This window comes from Leiobunum rupestre, chromosome 6 (genome assembly GCF_980474605.1).
Source record: "Leiobunum rupestre chromosome 6, qqLeiRupe1.1.hap1, whole genome shotgun sequence".
NCBI classification, from domain to species: domain Eukaryota; kingdom Metazoa; phylum Arthropoda; class Arachnida; order Opiliones; family Sclerosomatidae; genus Leiobunum; species Leiobunum rupestre.
The window spans coordinates 58,612,675-58,638,761 of record NC_143389.1 but is presented as its reverse complement, the minus strand read 5'-3'; the positions used below and the strand labels follow the sequence as shown (position 1 = coordinate 58,638,761).

At 38.7% G+C, this 26,087-nt stretch overlaps 1 protein-coding gene across 1 annotated transcript in view; it reads left to right on the top strand.

The window, feature by feature from the left end:
* Positions 1 to 26,087, top strand: part of LOC149942823 (uncharacterized) — a 51,163-nt gene that overhangs the window by 10,467 nt on the left and 14,609 nt on the right. The gene's annotated exons all lie outside the window — the stretch shown is intronic.

Here is a 26,087-nt window from a genome sequence, read left to right as displayed (position 1 = left end):
GATATTATCCATGGATAAACAACGATTTAACATGCAAAATATAATTTATATTTTCGGATAATTGTAGGTTATGGATAAAAATAAAATAAATGGTTAATTTTTATCCAAACGCCGAGCTCTAAGATAAATGAATGGGGTGTATTTTATTTTGTTAAATATGCTATATTTAAGATTTATTTACAATCTCACATTTCTAAGTTAGATCATTAATTATTTAAAAAATATATTTTCAGTCACAATTAAACCATCGATTTCGATACTTATAGCGCCTAATAAATTCAGTTTGTTGTATAATTTATTAGTTTTTACACTTCTAAAAACGTAATCCAACTTTTTTATTTAAAAGACGATGTTTAGCTGGCTATAGTCACTATCCATTAGAGCGAAGTGGTTACTCCATCTGGTGGCAAGAACGTTACCAAACATTTGCAGGGTTTTTCCTTAACAAAAATAGACAAACATGGGAATAAAATGTGATAATTTTATAGAATTAATCTAAATTCATGTGGAAGTTATGAAATTAAGTTAAGTAACAAAGTCGTTATATTGTAAAATTAAAATTAGAGGAACATTTACTTAAGTTCTCATAGATAAAAAATTCTTTATTTTTACAAATTTGAGGAAAAAATAATTAAGTTATTAAAAACTTATTTAGAGTTAATTTTCAAAGTAGTGAAATTTGCACTAACTTTATTTTTAAATATAAAAACAACTAATAAATTATCTTTAAATTTGAAATATTGTCTACGTTAAAACGTTCAAGTTAGCATATTTTCTTCTAAAATATGACTCGAAATGTCAAGTTTCCTAGGACTATATGATTCTTCCTAATTAATTTCCGTAATGAAGTAACATTTCTGAGTTGCTATATTTATCCGCTGACGGAGAGGCTTCGTTTCCTCTCGCTGGGCGAGTGTGTGTAGTGGCGATAGTGGGCTCTTCCGTGATGAATGGATGCTAGTTTATTGGCGGTCGGAAGTGAGAGGCCGAGAGGATGGACACAATCCCCTCGCTAATTAAACGACTATATCTCGGGGATTTCGCCCACTTAGATGAGTCGCGATAATCAATCGGGGCGCGCCACTATTTGAATAATCCTCGCCGATAATTCCGGATAATGCGCCATTCGCTTTTCCCTCCGCCATCGCGCTCTCCCACCTTACAGACTATTCATTATGTTTCCAGTAATCGACAAATTCCCGCGCATTCGAATATTCGGAGCCTCCTCGCGATTGCTTTCTCCACTCTCGACAGATTCCAGGCCGCTTGGACAAGGACGAAGAGAAACTCTCATTAATACGATATATTATTCTTCGCTCGCGGCGTGTCAGATCTTAAAATTGAATATAACCTTCGTTACTTAAATTTAAATACAAGGAGAGTACCCGAGGTGTTTATTGCCGATTTGGTTCAAAGTCGGGCGTAATGTAGACCTTAGACCTATATGAGATACGAAATTTCCCAAAAGGAGACGTTGCACTACCCCATTCGATTTGCCATGGCAACCGAAAATGTTTTTGACCACTTAAATCAAAAAAATCTCCAATTAAAAAAGCATGGGATTTTCTCGAAATTTAAAAAAAAAAATTGAAAATCACAAAAAGGGTAATTTGGACCACATTTAGGTAAATTTCATCAAGTTTCGGTAAATTGGAAAATTTTTGGGTAAAATAAGGAAAAAAATCTTATTTGTGTTTTAAGTGGTCAAAAACATTTGCCATGGCAAATCTTATGGGTAATGCAACGTCTCCTCTTGGGAAATTTCATATCTCATATAGGTCTAAGGTCATAATTACGCCCGACTTTGAACGAAATCGGCAATAAACACCTCGGGTACTCTCCTTGTTAGAACTCTAAGATGCTCGATAGGGAAGGGTAGGACACAGTGGCTTAGCCAGGGGGGCTGGTGTTCCTCCCGCCCCCGAAACGTACGGTTGTATGTCTCTACCTGAGAGCCAAGGTCAAGCAAATCAAAAACCTCTATTTTGAGAAAAATACGTTTTTAGCGTTATATCTATAATAATAGCAAAAGTAACCTAATAATTGAAATACTAAAAAGACGGTTAAAGCTACATTAAAAATAAGTAGAAATACTCGGAGATTCTAATTTCAAATTTATTTTCCAAAATCACGTATCTCGACTTGCTTGACCTTCGCTCTCAGGTATCGATGTACAATTGTTTGTTTGGTTGGACATTATCCTAATTTACAGAAATTTACTTCGAATATCTCGAAATCAACTTACAAATACCTTGTTTTCGCAGTCGCGAGGTGGAATGCGGCACCTACTAAAAACGTAAGACCCTGTGATTGGCCGTTAAGGGACAATGAAAAGCCTATGCAACCTAGTACTATAGATTTCCTATTAGGAAATTAGAATAAAAATAATACTCATATTCTTTTTATTAATGAAATATAAATTTAAATTTAAATAGTTCTTTTTATAAAATAACCTTGGCCATCTTGTTGAAATGTTGCCTCCCCGCTTCAGCCGTGGATTCGTTCTCTCTCCCACTAAAGAGCTTATGAACTCATTCTTAGGCTTTGGCTGAACTATTCCAGGGCAACATTTCAACAAGTTGGGCAAGCGTAAAGACATTTTATAAAATCAACTATTAATTATAACGTCGAGGAAAACGGCCTTCGCGATTTTGTCAGTCCTCAAGTGCATTTCCTAAATCCCGTTTTCTTTGTGCAATCTAGGCGTGGCTTGTCAGGCGAGAATGTGAATACCACGGATAGAATACGGATACTTGGCTTCATTTCAATGCGCTTTTAAAGAAAGAAGCATGTGATCTTGACAGAGTTGAATATTCATGGCTTAAATAAATTCGCGATGAGGCGCTATATCTCGCAATTAAAGGCTACTACATAAATCTTCAGTTTACTCTGTCTTTCACTGGAAGTAGGGTTACTGCAACACACGTGTGCCATGCAGTCAGCCTACTTCCAGTGAAAGACAGAGTAAACTGAAGATTTATGTAGTCGGCCTTTAAGAATAATTATTTGGCAAACTTATGTACAGGGTGTTTCAATGGGTTATGCAAAAATTTTAAGGGGGTGAGTTGAGAATTAAGCCTGTTTTTTCCTTATTTCTCTACGATGAGTTGAAAGAGCGCCAGAGAGCTTCAAAGTGTGGCCTACTAGCCCTTGGAAGAAGGTTGCAACAAGCGCAAAACCAAGCAGCGGGGAAACGCGAACATTAAGGTTTGGGTTCGTGTGATAGGTAAAAAAGGACTTTGTAAACAAATCGAGGTAACCAGCGTAAAAAAGTAAACTTAAACAGTATATTTAAAGTCCCTGCTGCTTGGTTTTGCTCTTGTGATGAGCGTGAGAGGTAAATATGTCGAGTTACCATGAGCTATTTGTGAGCCGAGATTGGATTTTGAAAAAAAGTCCATCTCTGACTAAATATAAATTCATTTCTTAGTAACAACGATTAGTATGGATAGAAATCGTCGAATTTAATCATTTTATTCGCCTATGAAATCAAAGGCTAGGGGTCGCGGATATCGTCAAAGGTTAATAGCAATTTTGACACGTCTGGTAAATAGTGCGAATGAGCGGTTCGTCTCAATCCGTTCGATCGCGTTTCTGAGCAGACTAGCAGATTGAACATCTCAGTCGCGAAATCAACGGTTGAAGTGAAAGCGACATCTCATAAGCGCCACAGAATATAAACGCGATTCTTCGGGGGGTGAAGTGGTCGATTCGGAATATCGCGTAGTACGATGCCCCCCGCGGTGCAACGACGGAAGATAGAGAGCGTTATTGGCAAACTAAATCGTCCGAGAGAAAGTGGGAAACAGGCTACGGACGAAGCCGTTGTCTTGATCTTTATATCGAGTGGCGCGCCGAAAGGGAAACTGGCGCTGGCCTCCTGATACCCCCCGTTCGCGTTTCGGACAAATTAGAGGCGAATTGTTTCCACGGCCGGATAATTACCCCCCCCCCCCTCAAGCTGGCCCCAATTCGTTATTTGTGATCTCTACCAAGCCAAAGATATGTTCTTCTCGTCTCTCTGGAGAGATTAGAGGCCACATCCTCGCCGTTGGTTGGGCGGGGACCTTCGACCCCCTCTCCGCATCGTCTACTTTCAGTCCGTTTATGAAATTGAAAGGGGCGAATCTGCCCCCCCCCCCCTTCTCCTCAATTTTATTCCAGCAACCTTTCCAGCGTTGAATCTCCTTTGATTTATTAACGCTCAAAGTAGCGAGCCCCCGCAGTACGAACTCCCATCTTCACCGAGCGTCCGTACGCGCTAGCTTTCGAACATTGTCTACTGACACGCGCCTTTAAAATACGTTTTTCCCCCTTCGTTCCTTCCAGCAGTATCTCCCTATCTCTTCAAATTCACGTTCCCCGAAGTTGAAGGTTTTTTTTGTTCGAACGTAAAACGTTTCACTGGCTGAGAGGAATTTCCTCCTTCGTCGACTCTCTTTCCGCAGTCGATTCTCCTTTTATTTATGCACGCGAACTGATTTTGTATTCCGTAGATGGCGCTGGTAGCCGCACGCCCCTCCCCACCATCCGCGAAACGCCACCTGATAGTCGCGGAATTACGGTAAAACGGTTATTTTATCCATTTTACTAGTTCGGACTGTATTGTCCGGTAAGTTCACTCCGATCGACTATCCTATTTACAAGCCTATTTTAGCATTCGTTCTCTTTGCTTCTAGTAGCTTTAGTTTGCAGCCATTTATTTTTTGGGGAATGGTAAAAAGTTATTTTAAGTCCCCCCGTTTCATCCCCCCGTGTACAGTTTTTTTTTTGGTTAGTTTCGGCGGGTGCAATTAGCTCGTCTGATTTGGGTAGATATATCATCTCCCTTTTTTCGAAAGAGAACCGAGTTCCGGGTTGAAGTACCGTATAGCGTCGCTTTTCTCTCCCCCTTTGAAAAGTTCCACTCGCTTTTTATTGGAATATCAATTGGGGATTTCTGGACTGGTAATAGCTCTAGTGGCTCTCGGGGCTCGCTCGCAACTCGGTGTACTTGGTACTTGGTTAGCCTCCCAGCTACTTCATTTTACTTTGTTCGCTTGTCTCGCTTCTTTTTCATTGTCTGCCCCAGTTGAAAGCTTTTTTTATTCACGTGTCTGTATGAATGAATGGACTGTTTTATTTGGAGGGGTTTGGGAAGCGAGTTTGACTCTGATTTGCGAGTTTGCAAGGGGTTATTTATCGACGTAGAATGTCGCTCCCATCAATATCACGAGATAGGAACAGTTTATGAGGTTATGATATCTTTAAAAACCTTTTTGTTATCCATTTATATCAGTACTGGACACGGTTATGGTTAACCTTCGTTTAATGAGTTGCAAATACTAAAGAATGTGGAAATTTTTTCGTTTCAAAGATGTGCTAGAATATTAAGAATATAAGGGGTTGCCGGAATTTCTAATAGGCGTTTCCATAAATGCCGCTCTCTTTTTCATTCCATCGTACGCGCATGCGTGCGAGTCACTGAATAAAATAGTCACTTGTTTAAAGCTATTTTTTCAACCGATGTCGCTTTCGTCGAAACAAAACAAGATAGTTAGGCTACATTTTGACCCAAAAGGCGGGTACTTATAAGTACCCCTCACGTTTATTGGATCGTTTGTAAATTTGCCAATAACATAAATTACATCAATTTTAAACAACTTTTTTACATAAGATATATAATTTAAGTTAAAGTCCACTAAATAGAGTATAAGTTGTCTAACTATATAATACTCTACAAAGGCTTTCTGACGACGTTATCATTGGCTATTTTGAATTCTAGCTTCCTTTGCCATAAATAGATGGCAACACGCTCTCCACTAAAGTCGCTTGATGACTTAGGCCTAAGGTGGTGCCAAGGGTATTAGCCTAGCTGATAAAGTTTTTCATTTTCACCGAAAGACGGCCCTGAAATTGTGCCAAGACTTATCAGAAATGCCACCGGCTTGACTTCCGCACTGAGTCAATTTCATAACCAACCGTATAGTTTAGCAATAGTAGGGCTAAAACTAAATTTGAAAAACCGTTCTCGGGTCGCCAATGCCGAAGTGGATGAAATCGGACGTAACGTTTGGGGGGGGGGGAGTGAACGGTAATTAAGAGAGAACTCCTCTCCCCGTCGGAGGGAGATTGCCATAGTTACGGGGAAATTGGGAAACAAAAGAAAAATTCGGAACTGCATTGAGAGAGGGAAGTGGGACCCCGTCGTCATTTGAATAATGCAGGAAATGGCTTCCGAAAGCGGGGAAATGACGTCAGCTCCCTCTCTCTCGCGTCAAACGTGCAAACGTTAGCGATTTTCAACACATATACTGCCTACACATTTCCGATTCGACGACCTTTTTACTGTCACATACTCTCCCAACTTGAGCCTTCAGCCCAGGAGAATAGCATTTGCTAACTTTCTCCAAAGTATTCACTTGTCAAAATTTTAAAAAGTAATGGATTCGTTAATTAATTCATCAAAATTTTCATTTTGACAATAGGTGATTACGAAAATGATTGGTGGTCACATGATATGGTTACTTTCTATCGTATGGTTAAAGTATAATTATAATAATCAGCTAGGCTAATACCTAGGAGCAACAAACACAAGGAGAACGCAGCTAGCCTTTAAACACGCTAACGAAGGGTTGTGTACGAATTTCATTGGACGAGCGTCACGAGCCTTTACGATGAACGTTTTACGGGCGGGGGGGGGAGACAATTTCCGAATTTTCCCCTTCCGACGGCAGCAGGCGCTAAAGCGTCTAGCCAATGAAAAATGTACACAAGAAAATCCACGACTTTTGACGGGTTGCGTTCTCCTTGTGTGGGGTGTTGTGTTTGTTGCTCCTAGCTAATACCCAAGGCACCACCTTAGGCCTAAGTCATCAAGCGACTTTTACCATAGACTAAGGAAGGTGAAAGAGCGCGCGCCCAAAAAGTTAACTCTTTTGTACAGGTATTTGTCGATATTATATTTCAGAATCACCAATTGAACAAATAACTTATTTGGGGGTATGCTCGAAATAAGGAATAGTTTTGAGTTTCTAATATTTAAATATTTTAAAAAATCTGTAAAAATAAGCCGATTTCGGGAAAATTATGTTTCCAAATGATTATCTTTTTTTTCGTAATCGAAAATATCTAATTATCGTGAGAGATTATATTTAACTCTATTGGACCAAAACATTTGCTTTTATTCGATTTTTTAATCGAAAAAGAGCGTAAACTAAAAGGTTTTAATCGTATTTATTTTGGCACACGTAAAGTATAGTTTGAGACTTCGCTCAATGCGACTAGAATTTTTATCGATAAGGAGTAAATTGGAGGAAACTAAACTTTTGAATCCTATTCATTTGGGTCGAAATTTTCATCGTATTGTTTATTTTTTGAGGCCTGTTTCAACATCAGCGCCATAAAGCAGGACGGTTTTTTTATTTGTAAAAAAGTGTTTATTTCATTTTAATTAATTTTTTAATTTATTGTATTTTTAAAGTTTTATCCCGCTTTTTCTTGGCAAATTGATAAACATTAGTGCAGTGGTAATGTCAACTATAATGGAAACTTACCCTAAATAAATTGAATTACTAATAAAAACTAAATTTAATTTACTTTGTTCACAATTGAAATCGCTACTATTGTACATTTTCATAAATAAAATGAAGTATAATATGTGATTTAAATCAAGGATTTTTTAAATAAATTTGATTTAGGCCTAATCAGACAAACCGACCAAAAGAACCTTCAGCTGTTAACGCGGTCTACTTTAAAACCGCGGTCCACTCGGATAGTATTTTATCCGTAAAACCACTTTTGGTTTATTGAATAATAATTTCATTATTATTAATGCGCGGGTGAGTTAACTCTCGTCTGTCCCATAATTTATATAATTTATTTATAATAAATAAAAAAAATAATAATAATTTCATAGAAATCATGAAGTAATATCAAGAACCAATGACAATATTTTACGAGGTATATAACGATATACGATTCTTTCTTTATACTTTATTTTCTAAAATTTTTTGCGTCGAATTCTATTCCCTCGTGATTCATTTACCGTAAAAAGAAATCAAAGTTTTCCGTACAGCTTCAACAAAAACGTGGAGCTCTTTCGAACGTAAATAAGGTTTTCGTACTTTATTTTAACATAAAAATTCTCAAGCGAAAGGCTGATTTTTTGCGTCCGTCGCGGGTGGCAAAAACATCGGCAAATGTTCGAGAAAGGGCCGCGTCGTTGTTCCATCAGAGCGTGAAGGCCGTAAACAAAACCTAATCCTTTTTGCTGGCGAAACCGGCCAGAGAGAGAAACGCTCCAAATATTTTCTATGGGCCTTGACGTCACTCACCGTTGCTTCAACGTGAAGTCGCGGATTTCTAGGGGGTTTTTTTTTCAGTGGGAAGCTATAGTCTCTAAACAACACGCAAAAAAAAAGACAAAATGAAATTGAAGTTTCGAGGAGTTCGTAAAAACAACGAAGAGCCAAGTTTCTTCGCAAATCCTAGCCTAAAAGTTTCGACTTACTTTTGTCGTTATTTCCATGCTAAAATGTTGTTTATCTGACTGAAATGCCGTAGTGCGCTAGAAGAGTTTTACAAGTTGAGAGGGAAATATATTGTTAAATATGTATTACAAAGTGAGCAAATTCCGTATTCCCAATAAGGTTTTTTCTTAAAATATTTTACGATTGCTTGCGTTGAAATGCAGGTGGGTGTGATGGGGAAAAGCCAATACTACAACCGTGAATTTATATAACTTCGTGAATATTCAAAAGGTTTAGCCTAGGTAACCTTTTGATTATGTTCCGTGATTTGAAATCTGTAGCTATTGATTGGTTATTAAAATGTTCGTGATGAAACAAATTAATTTCATATAGATCAGATTAATTTTCTCACTGAAGTTATTGGATAATTTAAAAATGCGTAAGCAAATTTTGGTTGGCTAATCATTGATTTACGTATTTGGATTACAATAAATGTTACTGATGTATATGATCGCTTCCCTTTGAATCAAGGTTTAGAACTACCGCTATCGGTATCTCCAAAAAATCCTTTTGTCTATGAACTAATTTGTCTTGGCGCGATTTTCTCTCTTCCCTTCACTCGCGCGTAGAGATACATTCTAAAACTCCACACTTGGTGGCGCTGGAGTGGCGAAAATTTTATATTTTACCGACGTATCTGTTATTTCCTCTCCTAAACCACGTATTGTTACTTCGCACTTTATTATGACAAAAATGTACCGTTTTAATGTGGGTCCTATGGGTTAAAGGTTGCTCTTCCTAATGCGAGCCTCATTTCGATCCGGTCGCTGTTCCATTTATAACTGGATTCGAAAAATCCCGGCTTTTTAGTGGGCTTTTTTTCATTTGGGTGAGTTTGTTATTTTAGTATACAATTTCCATATTTGTATTAAACGATATGTAAAAGTATACAGATACTGCAAAGCTGAACCAAAGGACTGGTAGAAATACCAAGTTATAAGTTTCAAGTTACCAAGCCAACCAACTTTGTAAAGTTTGTATCACATTCACATTACAATTCAGTCTAAGTATATTAAAGTGGTCATTGCACATTGAACAAGTTGGTTTTTATTTAAAATCTGAGATTTTAAAGTGGGTTTTTTGAGGTGGTTGGTCCAAAAAAAACCCACTGGGTTTTTTTTGGGTCGGGTTTTTTGTTTTCGAACCCTGATTTATAAGCTACACCCTGCTAGCCAATATCCGGTGGACAGACAATGTGAAATTTCAGATCTGGAAATCTAAAACAACTTTTTAAATTTAATTCTAGTTTTGTAGCTGGAAAGAAAACAAAAGTTATGTACTGGAAAAGTTTCAGTTAATTATTAGTTTGGGCCCGTTTATTTATTCAAAACCTGTGTAAGTTGCAAAAAGATTTTCGGAATAGAAACTAATCTACTCTATATATTTCTTGTTCATTTGATCATGGGCTTTCCGAAAATGTAATTAACTTGATGAAATACCGTCGTTGAGTTTATTTAATATTAAAATTAAATTTACGTGCAGCGTCCCACTGCGGATTTTATTCTGAACGATTATTTTATGGCGCCCAGTTTATAACGTCATTTACTACGGTTTTCTCTAAATTTCTTCCACGGCATCTGGAAGATTATATAGTTCCCACTATCCTACCAAGATCATACCCGTGATACCCTCGGTAGATATGGCGATGTCAATTTAGCACGCGCGTGTTTTTAAAACCATGTACAAAATTCAGTAGTAGAATCCCACGGTTCTACAGAAGAGTTTTCGATTTCGCCCACGGAATCAGTAGCATCTACGTTTTGTAGCCTAAACTCCATGTTGGGTATAGCGGCCAATGAGAAATAACGTGTCATTGACGTCAATCATAACGCTAAAATTCAAATTGTTGTGGCATTTTACTAATTATTTATAATTAACTACGAAACGGAAAGCAACGAAACTTGATATTTGGGTATTTGAAACGTAAGCGCTTCGTTTAATAACAAATTAAGGCGGTAACGAATAATTTGCAACTTACTCTTTATGACAACGGGATGAGCTCATACAGTAGCGGCGCTAAGGGTGGGCTGAAGTGGGCTTTAGCCCCCCTGCATTTCTGAGAGGGGCCACATATTTATATTAAAAGGGCCACATATTTATAATTAAGAGGCCACATATTTATAATTAAGAGGCCCCATATTTTAATTTATGAATTTTCTTTATCTCTAGAAATTTGTTTTATTGCCAAGAAATTTTTTTTCTGGAAAAATCAATTTGTTTACTCAATAAGATAGTAGACCATAAACAGATAGATTCGGGATGAAGGGAGCGGAAATTGGGAGAAAGTTGAATAAACAATAGAAAGAAAAGAAAGGGAATTTAGGGAAATACCCCGGGCGTGCACGTGTCCCCTCCAGGTCGGATACAAGGTCATAGGGGGTCCAGTAAACGCGACGAGAGCCGCACCAAGAAAACGACCTTGCTCTTCTCGCTTCCTGGAAAATTTATAAGGGGTCACTCCATGGATTTAAGGGCCACAAAATTCTTAGGGGCCACAAAATAATTAGCCCACCTGTGAAAAAACTTTAGCGCCGCTACTGAGCTCATAAACTTAGGGATTTTCGCCCGATTAGCAGACTTATTGGTCATTATAAAACACAAAGTGTCTTCTTAGCAGACGAAAATCCACCAGCAGTTTATAAGCTTCTCGCGTTGGTAATTCTATACAACAGCGTAAAAGGTGTACCTTTTGTTCCAGAACGAGCAAAAAGTATCCGCCGATATGTAAATCTTGGCTGGCGTCCAGTTGGACGTTGCGAGGGCCGCCTTGAACGACCTGGAAGGACGTATACTGGAGCAACGACTATAATGGAGAGGGAACTCCGATTCCGCGGCTCCCTTTTAAAGTTATTGCTTTTCGATGTTTTTTCTAGTCGATTATGTCTATAATGGCGCGCTCCTGTTTGACCTCCCCTGGCGCTTTTGATACGGCGCGGATCGAGGCCATTGACGCCAGATTCCGCCGCTGGACGGCGCGATATACCGTCTGCAAACCCGGGCTCCCTCTTTGCTTTATTCGGACGTTGATTATTCACCCCGCGCTTTGAAGGGACAAAAAGTATCACGGCGACTAATTCCTATTGTGAGTCGTTGCGCCGTTATACCGGCTTCGCTTTCGACAAAAGAATTTTTGCCGGTAAGATATATGACGTTAGCACATTCATAACGGCTGTGACGATATACCGAGCGATACCCGACAACTGAAAATATTTTATATTATATATTTTTTTCAATTTAATTTAACTTGCTCAGTCCATTTAACAATGAAATTTTTCCCGATTTTTCTACTAATTTATTCTATTTAGGTTTTATATTTAATACTATAACGTAATCATATAAGTTAAAAATTATTTACCATGATTAAAATTATAGTAATATTTATTAAAACAAACCACTGATACTTCATTACGTATCAATAGTTTGTAAATAAATGTTAATTAATTAATAAATATTATTATTATAGAGTACATTTTCTGATTTATAGTTAGTTCATACTCCAGTTAAGCTATAGTTTTAGGTTAATTGTAATTAATCTTATATAAAAATAAAAATTGTTGCATTCCATTATCGTATTTTGTAAAGTTTACTCAAATTGATGCTTTGAATTCGAGTAATTACAGGAATCACGCTTACACGATAATTACGTCTTAACTATTACACATTTAACATTATCAATGTCCATTTGAAACCATGTCAATGTACCCATATATATTTTAAAAACGTACATTTATTAACAAGCGGTCTCGTATAGATGACGCTAATAGTTCACCTCCTGTAAATTAGCTTGTCCCTGAACACCAATGTTCCGCGGCTGGAAGACTTCTACAGGGGCACGCCTAAAAAAATTATCATCTTCATTGAGATTGAGTTAATATTGAAGTACATGATTTCATAAAGTTGAAATTATAATTTTACTTTAAAGGACCATACCACGTTTGAATTAGACTAACGTCACGCTAATGACATGGTGTGCTTCTTTAAATTTGATCATTCGATTTTATATACCGATTTACGGGTTTTCCCCCGAGCTCTTCGGTTTCCCCTTCCATAAAAACCTGTTGAGGTTACGTTAATAGTAAGTGTAGGGAGCTGTTGGCTCGCGTGGCTTGAAGGGCTGGCCACTACGCATTGTAACCCGGCCACCTGAATTATTGGCTTTAAAAGTCGCTTGATGACTTAGGCCTAAGGTGGTGCCTTGGGTATTAGCCTAGCTGATTAAAAAAACCATGTCTGTACGCGATCAAATAATTTCTAGGAGCTGGTACGACTACACGTTAGAGGTTGGTGTTTGGATAAACATTAACCGTTTATTTGGATAATATCCACAAACAAAAATTATCCAAAAAATAATCAGTTATTTTTGGCTTTTTCCCATATTAAATCGTTTCTATCCATGGATAATATCCGCAATATTTATGATTAATCTAAATTTTGCCAGTTAATTTATCTGATCCGCCTTTCTCTACTACACGTTAACGTTCGGACGCGTGTAGCTTAAACTCTCTATGGTTTATGGAGTAGGGGGAAACGGATCGTAAATTATATCGTCGTGTTTATGTAGCGAATATATTTCACTTTTTATATCTACCTCGATCACTCCGTCGAGTCAGAATCGACGTAGAAATTGGTTTTCGCCGATAGACGAGATCTGGCCAGTCAGACGTGGTAGGCTTTCCGAACTAGAATACGGACAATGGACGGGTTTTTTTTCTCCGCTTTCCAAATTCGCATTATCATAGTTGCGGAGGAGAAAGAATAACGACCCTTTCAGAAGATTAGGTCAATTCATTCGCGGAGAGTAGCGCCGCCTATTGGCCAAATTTATAACTAAAGTAGCTTTTCCCATTTTCTTACGAGAGAAGCGAGGCGCAACTATTCGAGGGAGAAAGTCGTAACAATGGCGCAAAATGAGAAAAGTCCTTTTGCCCTCTCGAACCGCCGAGGCGCGTGCCGACCTCTATCAAGAACATTACGCTTATTGGCCGCAACATTCCCAACTTTCCCTTTTTTGCGAACCCCCCCACAGCCTCTTCCTCATCTCTCTAGTCCAACTCTCTCTCCGCAGCCTCCTCTCTGGCGGTACCAACGGAGGATGGATGTTAGGGCGCTTCGACCTTCGTGTACGATGTATGTAGAGTTGAGTCATTGGAATCCCGCGGTCAGAACACTCCGTCTGCCCCCCCCCCCCCGCGTTTTTCTCTTTGTGTTTCCGCGCTCCCGGATAATCCGCCGTCCATCTTAGCCGATTCCGGTTTCGATACAAACAAAGAGAAGATCATCTCCAGTTTCCTTCTTTTCTCTTCCACGTTGTACGCGTATAGACGCTTCTGTTGTCTGACACCGATTGTTTTGGTGGCCTGCCCACTTGACCAAATTTTGCGGCAAACCTTCCGAGACTACTTACTTCTGATAGTTATATCAATTTGAGTTTAAACTTAGGTTATTAACTGTTTAATATTAAAATTGAATCGTCAAATTTTACCACTTAATTATATTATAACGCTTTTTACGTTATTTAATTTAATTTTCAGATTCCCCGACAGCCTTAGCCAAAGATTTTAAACTATAAATACCAAATTTTAGAGTTTTTCTTTTCACAATTTTCTTGCGTGAGGCTGGAAATATGACAGAATATGATTGATAGGATCGGCTACCACCAGGTACGAAAGAGGAAGAGCTATTCGATTTTAACCCCGGATTTTTCAAACGCCGTTGTGACCATTTACGTTTGAAGATATTCGATGTCATCTATCTAATTTAGACTGATAGAAATGCACCGATGTACAGCCGATATATCGGCTATTCGTCGCCGATGATATCGGCGGCAATATTAACAAAGTTATCTATCATAACATTAGTGTATATGATAAAATCATTGTAAAAGACAGTTCAGTACACTGTCATACCATTTTCATCAAATTTTTCATGAAAAAACGTTCGCACGAGCATATCCGAATATGTTTCTTTTCATTTTACGTGATACATATTTTCTATCACTAATCGAATATCGTTGTTTTTTATTTGTTTACACTCGTAACCCCCAGTCTAAAAAAAGGTATGATCTATAGCTTCTGAAGTCTGGCGTACGTGGCGCAGCCCATCAAATTAAATATTATAATTAGTTAGTTAATCGAGAATTTCCTTATTTTTAAATGTTTTTCTGAAAATATTTTTCTAATCCCGGTATCGGCCAATAAGGTGCATCCCTATACTATACGATATTAGAAAGCTACAATAATTTAAATCGCTTCTTTTTACGGTTTTTGGGGTTAAATGTACGTTTTCCCTATTTAAATTATTACTTTTGAAATGATATTATTTACGAACGGTCCCTGATCCTTTTCAACTCGCGTGACTAAACACATAAACTTCAGTAGCGGAAAACTATCAAATTTATTTAAAAAAAAGCATATTTAATGGCGGTGGCCTTTGAATGAGCTCTTTGGGAATAATGATTGAAAATGATTTATTCCCGGTCCGTACATAAACTTGGATGCGAAGTTAATAGTTTTTGACGCTGATGAGGCGGTTTTTTTCCCGCTGGCGATCCTCGGCATCCGAGAAAATCCTAATCTTCTCTCCCTTTCATTTCCTTCCCGAAAATGCGTCGCTTAATTTGTTCTTTGGAGTTCGAGCGAGTGAGTCATTAGGGCCGAGCCCCCTTCCGACTACTTACTGTACTTTTCCCAAATCTTTGGACGGGCCTTTTTTCTCGCAGCGTACCTCTAATAATATTACGTGTCGAAGAAATTCCTTTCTTCTTTTTTAAAGACGTGGCTGGGGTTTTCCCGCCCGCCCCCCTGTTTGCCCGAAAATGATGGATTACCGAGACTGATGTGTCGATGGTAAATGATCTACCTACTTTAGCCCCCCCCCCCCCACCAGCCCTTTCATTTTGTACGCCTGTATCGGTTTTCTATATAACGGCCAACTCTGGCTGCTTCGAGATAGCGTCGTGTTGAAGGAAGTAAAAGGCAATGGAGATGGTTTTTATATTTCATGGTTCTCTCGAATTTGCGAAACTATTACAATTTGTATAGCCGACATTTCATGTGTACGCTTCGTCAAACGAAGGAGCTGATCATACCCCTTAATCGGTGTTAAAGTTTGCAGCTTTGACTGTAAGCAGGAATCCATACCTCTACTTGGAATGCTTATCCCGCCGTATCGCGTATGGTAAGATCACTCTGACGGCTTTGGCCCCGCCTACGAGAGAAAAACTCCCCTCTCACGTTGTTGTTGGTTTAGTTAACATAGTTACGTCAAAAAAACAGTCAGCCACATCGCGACGAAAATCTGCCGCGATAAGCATTCCGAGTAGAGGTATGGATTCCCGCTGTAAGTAAGTTATTACGTAAATTATTAAAGATTTGGCATTATAAAAGGCTGTACTCAGTTTCATATTCTGTGTACAGTCAGTGGCGGATCAACCAATTGGCTGAGTGGGCTTAAACCTAGGGCCCTGGAGTTTGCCTAAAGAAAAAATGGTTGACGCTTACAAGGAAAATGGACTTACGAAAAAATCGATTTAACGAACACTAATTCGTTCTCGGATAATTTATTATGTTATCCTTGAAACTGGTCTAGTTTACGTATTTTTAGATGGTTAAGAAGAAGTAAATGAAACAAAGCTTAATGTCAAACCCTTAGCACCAAAGCGAGAGTCAAAATCTCGACTTTATACCACGCCCTTGTTACATTAAATAATACTATGGCTAATAAACGATAATGTTACTTAACACTAATATTAACCAACATATTAATACTAAAACTAAATTTGACGAGTGATATAAAAACTAGATTTATTATTTTGGACTGATTATTCCCAAAATATATTTCATTTCATCATACGATATAAATATAATAACCAAATTGAGGTTAATAAAATTTTCTTTAAGATTTTAAAACTTTAAATTCAAACTTTATTTTACTTTAATGTACTAAATTTTTATATGGCATTATTTTGCATATATTTTATAATAGAAAGATAATGTTAATACCAGAACAAATCAGTTGATAGAGCTTAATTGCATCGCTATAGCTCATATTCCTTCAGGGATTCGCTCTTTCAAAATAAAATACAGATAAGGGTAAGTTTTCCCGCAAACTGTATTTTAATTACATAACCAATATTTATAGCAATAATAAAAAAAAATCCACTGTAAAGAACTGTTTTATTTTTTAAGTCCCTCTTGAAAGAATTTAGCTCCCCTTCCTATCTCCGTTCTCCTTAGAACATTTTTTTTATTCCTATCTAGTTGCGAGGGCGGCAATATCTTTTGGAAGAGGCTGAGAGAGAGAGAGAGAGAGAGAGAGAGAGAGCGTGTTTTAAGAAGTCTTTGATGAGCCCCCTTTTTTGCTTTCATTACTCTTTTTTTTTGCCTCCACTTTTCTTCTTTACGGATGTTGGGAATTGAGGACGCCAAGTGGAAGATTGGTTTCGCGGCTTTTAGCGTATAATTCCGCTTCCTTCCTCGCTCTTCGCTCTCTTTCATCTTCGGTTCTGGCGCGGCTTCTCGCGGAGGCGCCGGAGCAAAAGGGCACCCGCGACGAATGACACGCCGACGCGATTCGAACGAAGAAACCGCCCGAATATATTCATATTTAAAAGCATCTTTCAATGCAAATCTAATATTATTGTTATATATACTCGCTGTTTTGAAGGCTGTAAAATATTACGGTTAAAGCTTAGTTTCCACTGGGCATATTTTTCGTCCGGAATTTTTCGTTTTTCGTAACAAAAATATTTCGTTTTCGGTTTCGTGACGATTTGGAATTTTCACTGAAATATTTTACGGCCGATATTTGGAATATAGAAAAGAAAATGGCTCCCATAATAAATTACTCGATTCGAGCTAATCTCATAATTTGTAATTTAGCTACTATTTTGTTAGCGACCAATATTTTGAAGAAGAAACTAAAATATAAGAAAAAATGTTGGATTCGAGAAATTCTTCGAAAACGTGAAGAACAGGGATATTTTAATAATTTAGTCCTCGAAATGCGGTTTGGTGAGAGCCCTTATTGGCTACGTAAAACTTTACGGGCGAAAAAAATAGAAACTGGCTTTCTACCGCCGAAAATCCGTTTTCGTTGACGGCCGCCGTAAAAAATTTCGGCACGACAGGTTTTCGTCCGTTTTTCGGTGGATTTATGCCCAGTGGAAACTAAGCTTAAGGGTTTTATCCTTTTTTACATACAATTCTAAGGGATTTGTGTGTACTGGGCCCACGTAGAGTGTAGCCGATGCCGCCGCATTATATATAACCTAGTCCTAGGAGCAACAATTACAGCACCCCACAAAAGGAGAACGCAACCCGTCAAAAGTCGTCTATTTTCTTGCGTACAATTTTCATTGGTTAGACGCTTTAGCGCCTGCTGCCGTCGGAAGGGGAAAATTCGGAAATTGTCTTCCCCCTTTCTGTAAAACGTTCAGTGTAAAAACTCGTCCAATGAAAGTTGTACACAACACTACGTTTAAAGACTAGCTGCGTTCTCCTTATGTGGGTTGCTGTGTTTGTTGCTCCTGGATATAACTCTTCAACAATTAGGTCTATAGAAGGGCCGGTGATCTGTCAATCGAAAGCATATGGCATGCCCTAGGTAGCCCGTTATTAATTCGTAGCCCAAGAAGTTAATAATTTTATGATTTTAAAATTAATTTAAATTAACGCATTCGCGTTTCGCTAGATTATATCCAAAACTAGGTAACTCGATGAATTATTTATTATTAAGTTAATGCGCAAGATGATTGGAAATTTGTTCCAATTTAAATTTAATATTTAAAGTACAGCTTTATGTTCATATTTTAATACATTACCTACTTCGCAAAACTACCTAACATGCAAATAAAGGAAAAGGGGATTTGTACAAGTCTTACTAGAAATTTATATCTATCTACTGGAGAACATTCATCTCACTGTACTGCTTGAAACATATACCTTCGCTGGCTACCACAGATTTTGGAAAATACGTTTAGGAAGCAAAAATAGTGCGAAGTGAAATATATAAAATTCTTACTTTCTATAGCTAGTATATCGGGAAAATATACTTTAACAAGACGTACGACGGTCAGAATACACACAATCCTTCTAATGTGTTAAGTTTGTTTGAGTTATTCAGAGCAGCCTGCAACGCCGATATCACAACCAATATATATCCACGGCCACGCATAATTGTATTAACACCTATTTACTTATTTGTTACTTCTATTCATAATTTGAAAGCATCGAAGATTTCTTTTACTTCTGATCACACTTATTTGTTACTTCAGGTCATACGTTGTAAGCATCACGTATTACTCCGATAAGTGTCACACTTATTTGTTACTTATGGTCATATTAGAACGGCCTCCGATAAGTGTCACACTTATGTGTTACTTATGGTCATATTAGAACGGCCTCCGATAAGTGTCACACTTATTTGTTACTTTTGGTCATATTAGAACGGCCTCCGATAAGTGTCATACTTTTTTGTTACTTTGGGTCATATTAGAACGGCCTTGGAAAAAGCCAGAGAGAAATTCGCGTCAAGTCTCTATAACCACACGTATTTCCAATGTTGGAAGTTGATGGGCGTACTTATACGCTGTCGAAAAAACCTTACTAAGAATTAAAATTAAGCAACTAAATTGCAATTCTAGGTTATATGGAAACCACAGCTATTCAAAAATATAACTTTCATGAAAATCGGACTTAAATTAAGGAACGTTATGTCGACTTTCAGGCGGAAATATAAAACCACGAACATTGGGGTCCCGTAAATAACCTCGAAAACTATACTTAAATTTAACATTTACTGATATAACCGAAGTTGTAGTTCAACTGAAACCTAACCTATCCAATAATATTTTTTTTAACGTTATCGGACTTAATTTTAAAGAAAATATCTACCACATAAAGCGAAATCACCGAAAATAGTATATTGGGCAAATGCCCAACTTCTTGGGGTCCGATTTGAAAACTTTATGAAAGGCAATCAATGGCAATGTATGTACATTCGAACGAGATATCATTGACTCTTCTAGCCCTAAACGTTGAAGGGCTATGCGCGACACGGCGCCATCGGCGGCATCGGCGGCAACGGCTACACTGTACGTGAGACTAATACACACAAATCCTTAGGATTGTGTGTAAAAAGCAATAAATACCCCAACCCCGTGTAATTTTAAGGTTTCGCATCATTAGGCGCAGTTATACACTTGTAAAATGTTGAACCGTTTTGCGGTGTACACGTTCGCGTTTTGACAGGAAATTAGCGTCCATTGGAATCTGAGCAGTGCTTTCGAAAGTACACGTTTCATTTTTATGGCCTAGTTGGATACTTCTCTCGTAAGATATATATTATAATCTTCTGGTGTTACTAAATACCACAAAGAGGAGGTACCACTACACAAAACTAAACTTTAAATTTGAAAAATATTTTATTGTTAATTAAGCTGAAATTGAAATGTAATTTAATCATTTTAATAATATTCGTGGTGCTATTATAATTGAGATTGATAAAATTTGTCAGATGGGGTGTTCAAAAAGTCGATTTTGCGTTCGCAACATTTGGGTCATTGTTTCTGGTCATCAGTTTATTAATTTTAAATAATGAAACCGGTGACTTAATGAACCCAACGATGAAAAGTAACATTTATTTCTAAGACTTAGGTGGGGTGGTGGAGTGGTTATAGCGCTTTCGCCTCGCAGCGAGAGGAGCCGGGTTCGATCCCAGCTTGTGGCACTGGGTGCAAAACTCGGTACTACTACTACCAGCACCGGTTAAAGGGGTTTTCCCCAGAGTTCTTCGGTTTCCCCTTGCCATAAAAACTTGTAGAGGTTAACGGTATTAGTTAGTGTTGGCTCGCGTGGCATGAAGGGCTTGCCACCACCCTCTTACGCATTGTAACCCGGCCACCTGTTTAAAGGCATTATAAGTCACTAGATGACTTGGGCCTAAGGTGGTGCCTTGGGTATTAGCCTAGCTGATTATTATTATTATTATAAACTTGATAAGAGTGTAAGGCTACCAGCAATGTACAATGGCGAAACTGCAATACTTCTTCGAGTGAGTCAGCCTATGAAACTTTCTGGGTGCAGTGTCGGTAAGATCAATGACCTTCTCGATCTAAATTGACAATGGAAGAGTGGCATATTTCTTATTATATTACAAGAGGAAACTTAATCGTATTTGCGCTGGACGTCTGAAATTGAACCGCTTTCGAGTTGTTTGTTTAAAAAAACTCCCTCGAAGAAAAGAAACGGAAGGAGTAAAGGTTGAAAAGACAAGCTTCTTGGCTCGGAAGAAGACTCTCCGCGGGGAGAAAAAATAAAGACGGAAAAAGAAAAACCGTGAGTCGAGCGGGTGTCGCGTGATACGGTGAACGACGTCGGCCGATTGAGCAATCACTGACGTCCACGATCACTACAGTTCTTTCGCGGAGTACAAAACGGCCAACCACTAGCGCAGCTTGAAGCGTACGGCGACTTGACCGCGGTCCCCGGCTCGTAGGAACTATCGATTCCGGCTGGCCACCGCCGAGAAAGGACTCGAGAAAAGGAGATGGAGGGTGTTCGGTAAAGCAAACAGGGTCGAACTTTTGATAAGTGGCGTCGCGGGCCGACATCGAAACCCTATTTAATCACCCCCGGCGTACGGCCACTCTCCTTCCATTGACGAGCGTATCGTCCTCTATATATAGGTGGGGAATCGGAAAGGCACGCGGCGGAGACTTTGAAGAATTCGTCCCCAAATGATGGTGACTAGGAGCGATAGCCTGGCAAATAGGCCTTTTCTCTTCGCCGACGTTCCGTCTTCTTGTCTTATTTCGGCGCGCTCTTAGGATGACCTCTACGTACCATTATCGGCGCTTCTATTCGTCAAAGGGACCCATGTCCCGCGCACTCGACTCCATCTTGTCAGCGGGTTCCGAAGGCTGGCTACTTCGTTACCCTCTTTCAAGCTCGCTTCCAGGTGACGACCATGCCCAAAGAATTAGCTCGTGACTGCTTCGAGGTCCAATTCTGCGTTTGATCAGAAGTGGGCCAGCTACCGAAGCTATCGGTCTTTCAAAGTTTCGCACCAAATTGGGAAATCTAAAAAAAACATAAGACTTTTTTTTTAAAACTTGGAGCGTTAAAAAACTATAAATATTCATTAGTTAAAAATATTAAATACATAATAATGGAACCAATTTTACTAATTGGCCAAGTTGAGCCTTTTGCGCGCTAAATACTCCTGTCCTGAAATCTGGAATAATTTATAAATACAATTAACTAACTTGTAAATGTAACGTTAAAGGCCGACTACATAAATCTTCGGTTTACTCTGTTTTTCACTGGAAGTAGGCTTACTGCAATACACGTGTGCCATGCAGTCAGCCTACTTCCAGTGAAAGACAGAGTAAACCGAAGATTTATATAGTCGGCCTTTAAACGCCAAATCGTGTTTTTCAATAAATCAATATATTTACTCGTTACTGAATAAGTACGTAAAATTTGAGGAAAGCAACGCGTTTTCGCTTTTTTTTTAGATATTATTTTCGCATTCGCCTCGACGCTGTTAGCTTTCACCTTATCAGGAAGTAGGTGGGAAAGCTATAGTCACCCCTATTTAGCCCCACTGCGAATAAAGCGTTAAACGCGATCCAGCGGGTGCGGAAGAGTAATGTCGTCGAAAATGAGACGATGTCCAGTTTACGGCCATTAGCGGACATTCCGGTTCTTGTCCTTCGCCAACCCACTTTTTCTACCAGCACCCTCTACGGAAACGGTGGCCAGTCGGGGATGCGGCTAAGCCCCCGTTGCTATTGATTCGTCGAGGAGTATCTCCTTATAGAATACAAAATAATATTCACGAAAAAATCGCGGAGAAGTTTGTAGCGACTTACGCTCCGGATTCGCTGGGGCGGTAACTGAAAATCCCTGACTGGAAATTTTTAGCACTCGCTCTCATCCTGGCGTACGCTGTTTTATTTCCCTCGGGCCAAAGCGAGGAGCATCTAGAAAAGATAGTCGTCAAGAAATACGCGTTGTAAAACGGCCTCGAAATTGTATACCTGCCCGGACGAGTTTCTTTTCAAAAAAACGTTTTCAGCGAGCCGTCTCTTCTTTTATTGGGCCAAAAATGCTTCGTACTTTTTTTACTGGTTACGTGATGGGGTGGTTTACATATTTTTCGCCCCCGGATCAAATCTCTACGTTTTATCCGAACTTATGCTTTTATCTCATCCGTTGCTGTATGCGCTGTTGAATCGCGAAGTAATGCAGCTTGAAGGAGATAACGCTCGGATATACTCCTTCCGCCTTGAGTTTGCAAGGCTTCTGCCCACTGGTTAAATGGGTTTTCCCACGAGTTCTTGGTTTTCCCTTCAATAATGGTTAACGGTAATAGTAAGTGTTGGCTCGCGGGGATGGCTTGACAGCACCGTCGCTAGATGACTTGGATCAGGAATCCATACCTCTACTTGGAATGCTTATCCTGCCGTATCGCGTATGGTAAGATCACTATGACGGCTTTGGCCCCACCTACGAGTTAAAAAAAATCCCTTTGCGCACGCTCCCCTCTCACGTAGTTGTTTGTTAAGTTAACATAGTGACGTCAAAAAAACCGTCAGCCACATCGAGACGAAAATCTGCCGCGATAAGCATTCCAAGTAGAGGTATGGATTCCTGCTTGGATCTATAAGTTGGTGCCTTGTGTGCTGATTATTACTATATGACCTTATTCTTCGCTTCTTAATTTTGAGAACAATATTCGATTAGTCCTGGATTGGTTCTAGACAGGGTTGCACTTAATTGTTTTCGTAAAAATCCTATTAATTGATTTTGTTATTTAAATCGCATTTTTTTATTTTATTGAATTTATTGAAATTTATACAATTAATGGCCCCTTTCCTGTATAATTAACGGATAATTTACTTTCATCAGTTAGATAATCCTGAATGAAATGATATCTTAATTTAACTACTATTTAATATTTTAGTTTGCTCAGATTTTCTTGTATTGTAATTTTTTAAGAACTTTTTTGCCATTTTTTATTCCTCCATTGAAATATATGGAGTTATTTAAATAGAGTGGTAAGGGTCGGAAAATGACCGAGGCCTTTTTTTTTCCGGAAAATGTTCCGTATTTTTCCGAAAAAAAATAAAAAAACGTTTTCATTTATGATTAGTCTAATATTGTTTGAAAATTTTAATAAATCGGCATTTTCGCCTCATTTTTTCGAATCTTTAAGTAAAACTAAACCTCTAGACTAGTTTAAACTGATTAAAAATGTAACACTATTAATGTTTTGTAGTATGTTTACTGTTATCTATAAAAAGTTAAAAACATTTAAAACCCTTAAAAAGTAATTTCCGGAAAAGTTTCTGAAAATTTTTCCAGAAAATCGACAACTCTAGATTTAAATCATGATTTAAACAAAATTGATTTAAATTAGCCAACACTGGGAGACTGTTAAGATTGATTTATAGCTTGTTCTCAAATGTTTCGGTTTGAAAAACGTTTCATTAAAGGCGAACGGTCAAGCTTTAACCAGTTAGATAGCCCTATAGCCCATTAAAAACTAAAATTTATGGCGAAAACCGCATCAAAAAATATTGAGTGGTTAATTTTTAATAAATTAAAGAAATTTCGGGAAATCGAAAAGCCCGCGTCCGCCGCGACGCCTGGTGAGAAACCGGTGAGACACAATGTGTTTCTCTCGATTAAAATTGATTAAAAAAACTCGCGCTGCTGTAGATGCGAAAGATTTTAGTTTTTTTTTTAAAATTTGCGCGGCGCTTTCCAGTTATAAGAGACCTAAGCCTAAATTTAGCGATTTCAAAAGTTACGCTAGTTCGCAAATCGCTCATACGGGGTTAGGGGCGCTGGCGGCAGCCCCTAAGATGGCGGCGAAAATTCAAACTCAAACACCTGGCGTTATTTTGCGTTTCAAATTTTTGGGCCAAAAGCTATTTTTTCAAGACAAAAAAAGGTACGTGTTAGTATATTGAACGTCTTGTTAATCTTTTGATACGGAAATAAGGCCATATTTGGAAAAACTTGGCCGTTCCAATTTAATTTCCTTCATAGGAAGCGTCAATTGTGGACTGGGCCAACTTGTTTCGGGTTTATACGCGGTAGAGCTTATGGAATCTTTCTTCTTATATTATCCGACGTCCTTTGCACCCCTCAAAATATCGCAAAGTATTTGTTTTTAACCTCCGGGGAATTGCTACGGCAAAGATCAGTTTTCGAGTAATCGGAGGGAAAAGCGACAGACGTGTTTTCGGAGTTCGCGATTTTAAAGACCGAGAAATCTGAGGAAACAGGGATTTCTCTTACATAAAATATTTTGAGTTGAGTGTAAAAGCTTTTTAGCCAGAGGCGGCGTTACACCGCTCCCTAAATACGCTATTTTATCGATGTACACTATTAAATGACAATGATTGTACGTAAATTCTTAGCGCTTACTTCTCTAGAAACATTGCCAAGATACCGGAAATTCGATTTCACATTTGTATCTCTCTTTTAGTTGAATATAACGTTTTTTCCATTATCCATAAGAATAAAAAATGGACGTAAAGTAAGGTGTACTCAAACGTTAAAAAACGTAAGAACGTAAATGTTTTGGTGGCGGAGTGGTTAGCACTTTCACCTCGCAGCAATATGAGCCGGGTTTGATTCTAGCTTGTGACACTAGGTGAAAACTCGGAACCACTCCTGCTGCGTAGAGTTTGCAAAGAGTTTTTCAAGTTATCTCTCCGCCGGTTAAAGGGGTTTTACCCCGGGTTCTTCGGTATCCCCTTTCCATAAAAACTTGTATAGGTTAACGGTAATAGTAAGTGTAGGGAGCTGTTGGCTCGCGTGACATGAAGGGCTTGCCACCACTCTCCTACTCATTGTAACACGGCCACCTGAATTAATGGCTGTAAAAGTCGCTAGATGACTTGGGCCTAGGGTGGTGCCTTGGGTATTATTATATTATTAAATTTATTATTAGATTATTATTAAATCTATAATATTGTTCTATAAGTTTGTCACTTTGGGGAATATTTTACTGAGAGCTAGTAACGGAGTCACGTCATCACAAAAAGAAAATATCCCCCTAGCGAGGCGCTGTCAAAGGCTACGTGTGACGCGTTAGCAAGCGGACGCAAAACGGTGACGAAGACCGCAATGGAGTCTGTCTCGTGAATAGCTCTCAGTAAAACTTTTGCGTGTGAAGAGTAGGAAGTGTCACACTTATGTAACAATTTTATACACTTATGTTATTATGAAAGGAAAATTTTGGGTTTGGAATGGAACCAAGAATTATTCTATTATTGTCTTTATTATAATTGTCATTTTATAAGCGCGATTCAATGACCGAAACGGTACTGCAAGCTCGCGAATTATCACCGTTCCGAGGTTCTTTATCGGTCCACGGGTGGCGGGGCGAGCTGGCCCTAGTGACCCTGTAAAAGTCTCTGATTGAAGGAAGGAGGCGACGTGTCATATTGGTTCGCGGCGCTTTGATTTCTTTTCCCCGCTTCGTCCCAAAAGACACCCCCCAGTTGTATCAGGTGGTCACGGCGGTTTTAAATTGGTGACCGTGTCCCGGCTCCGAATT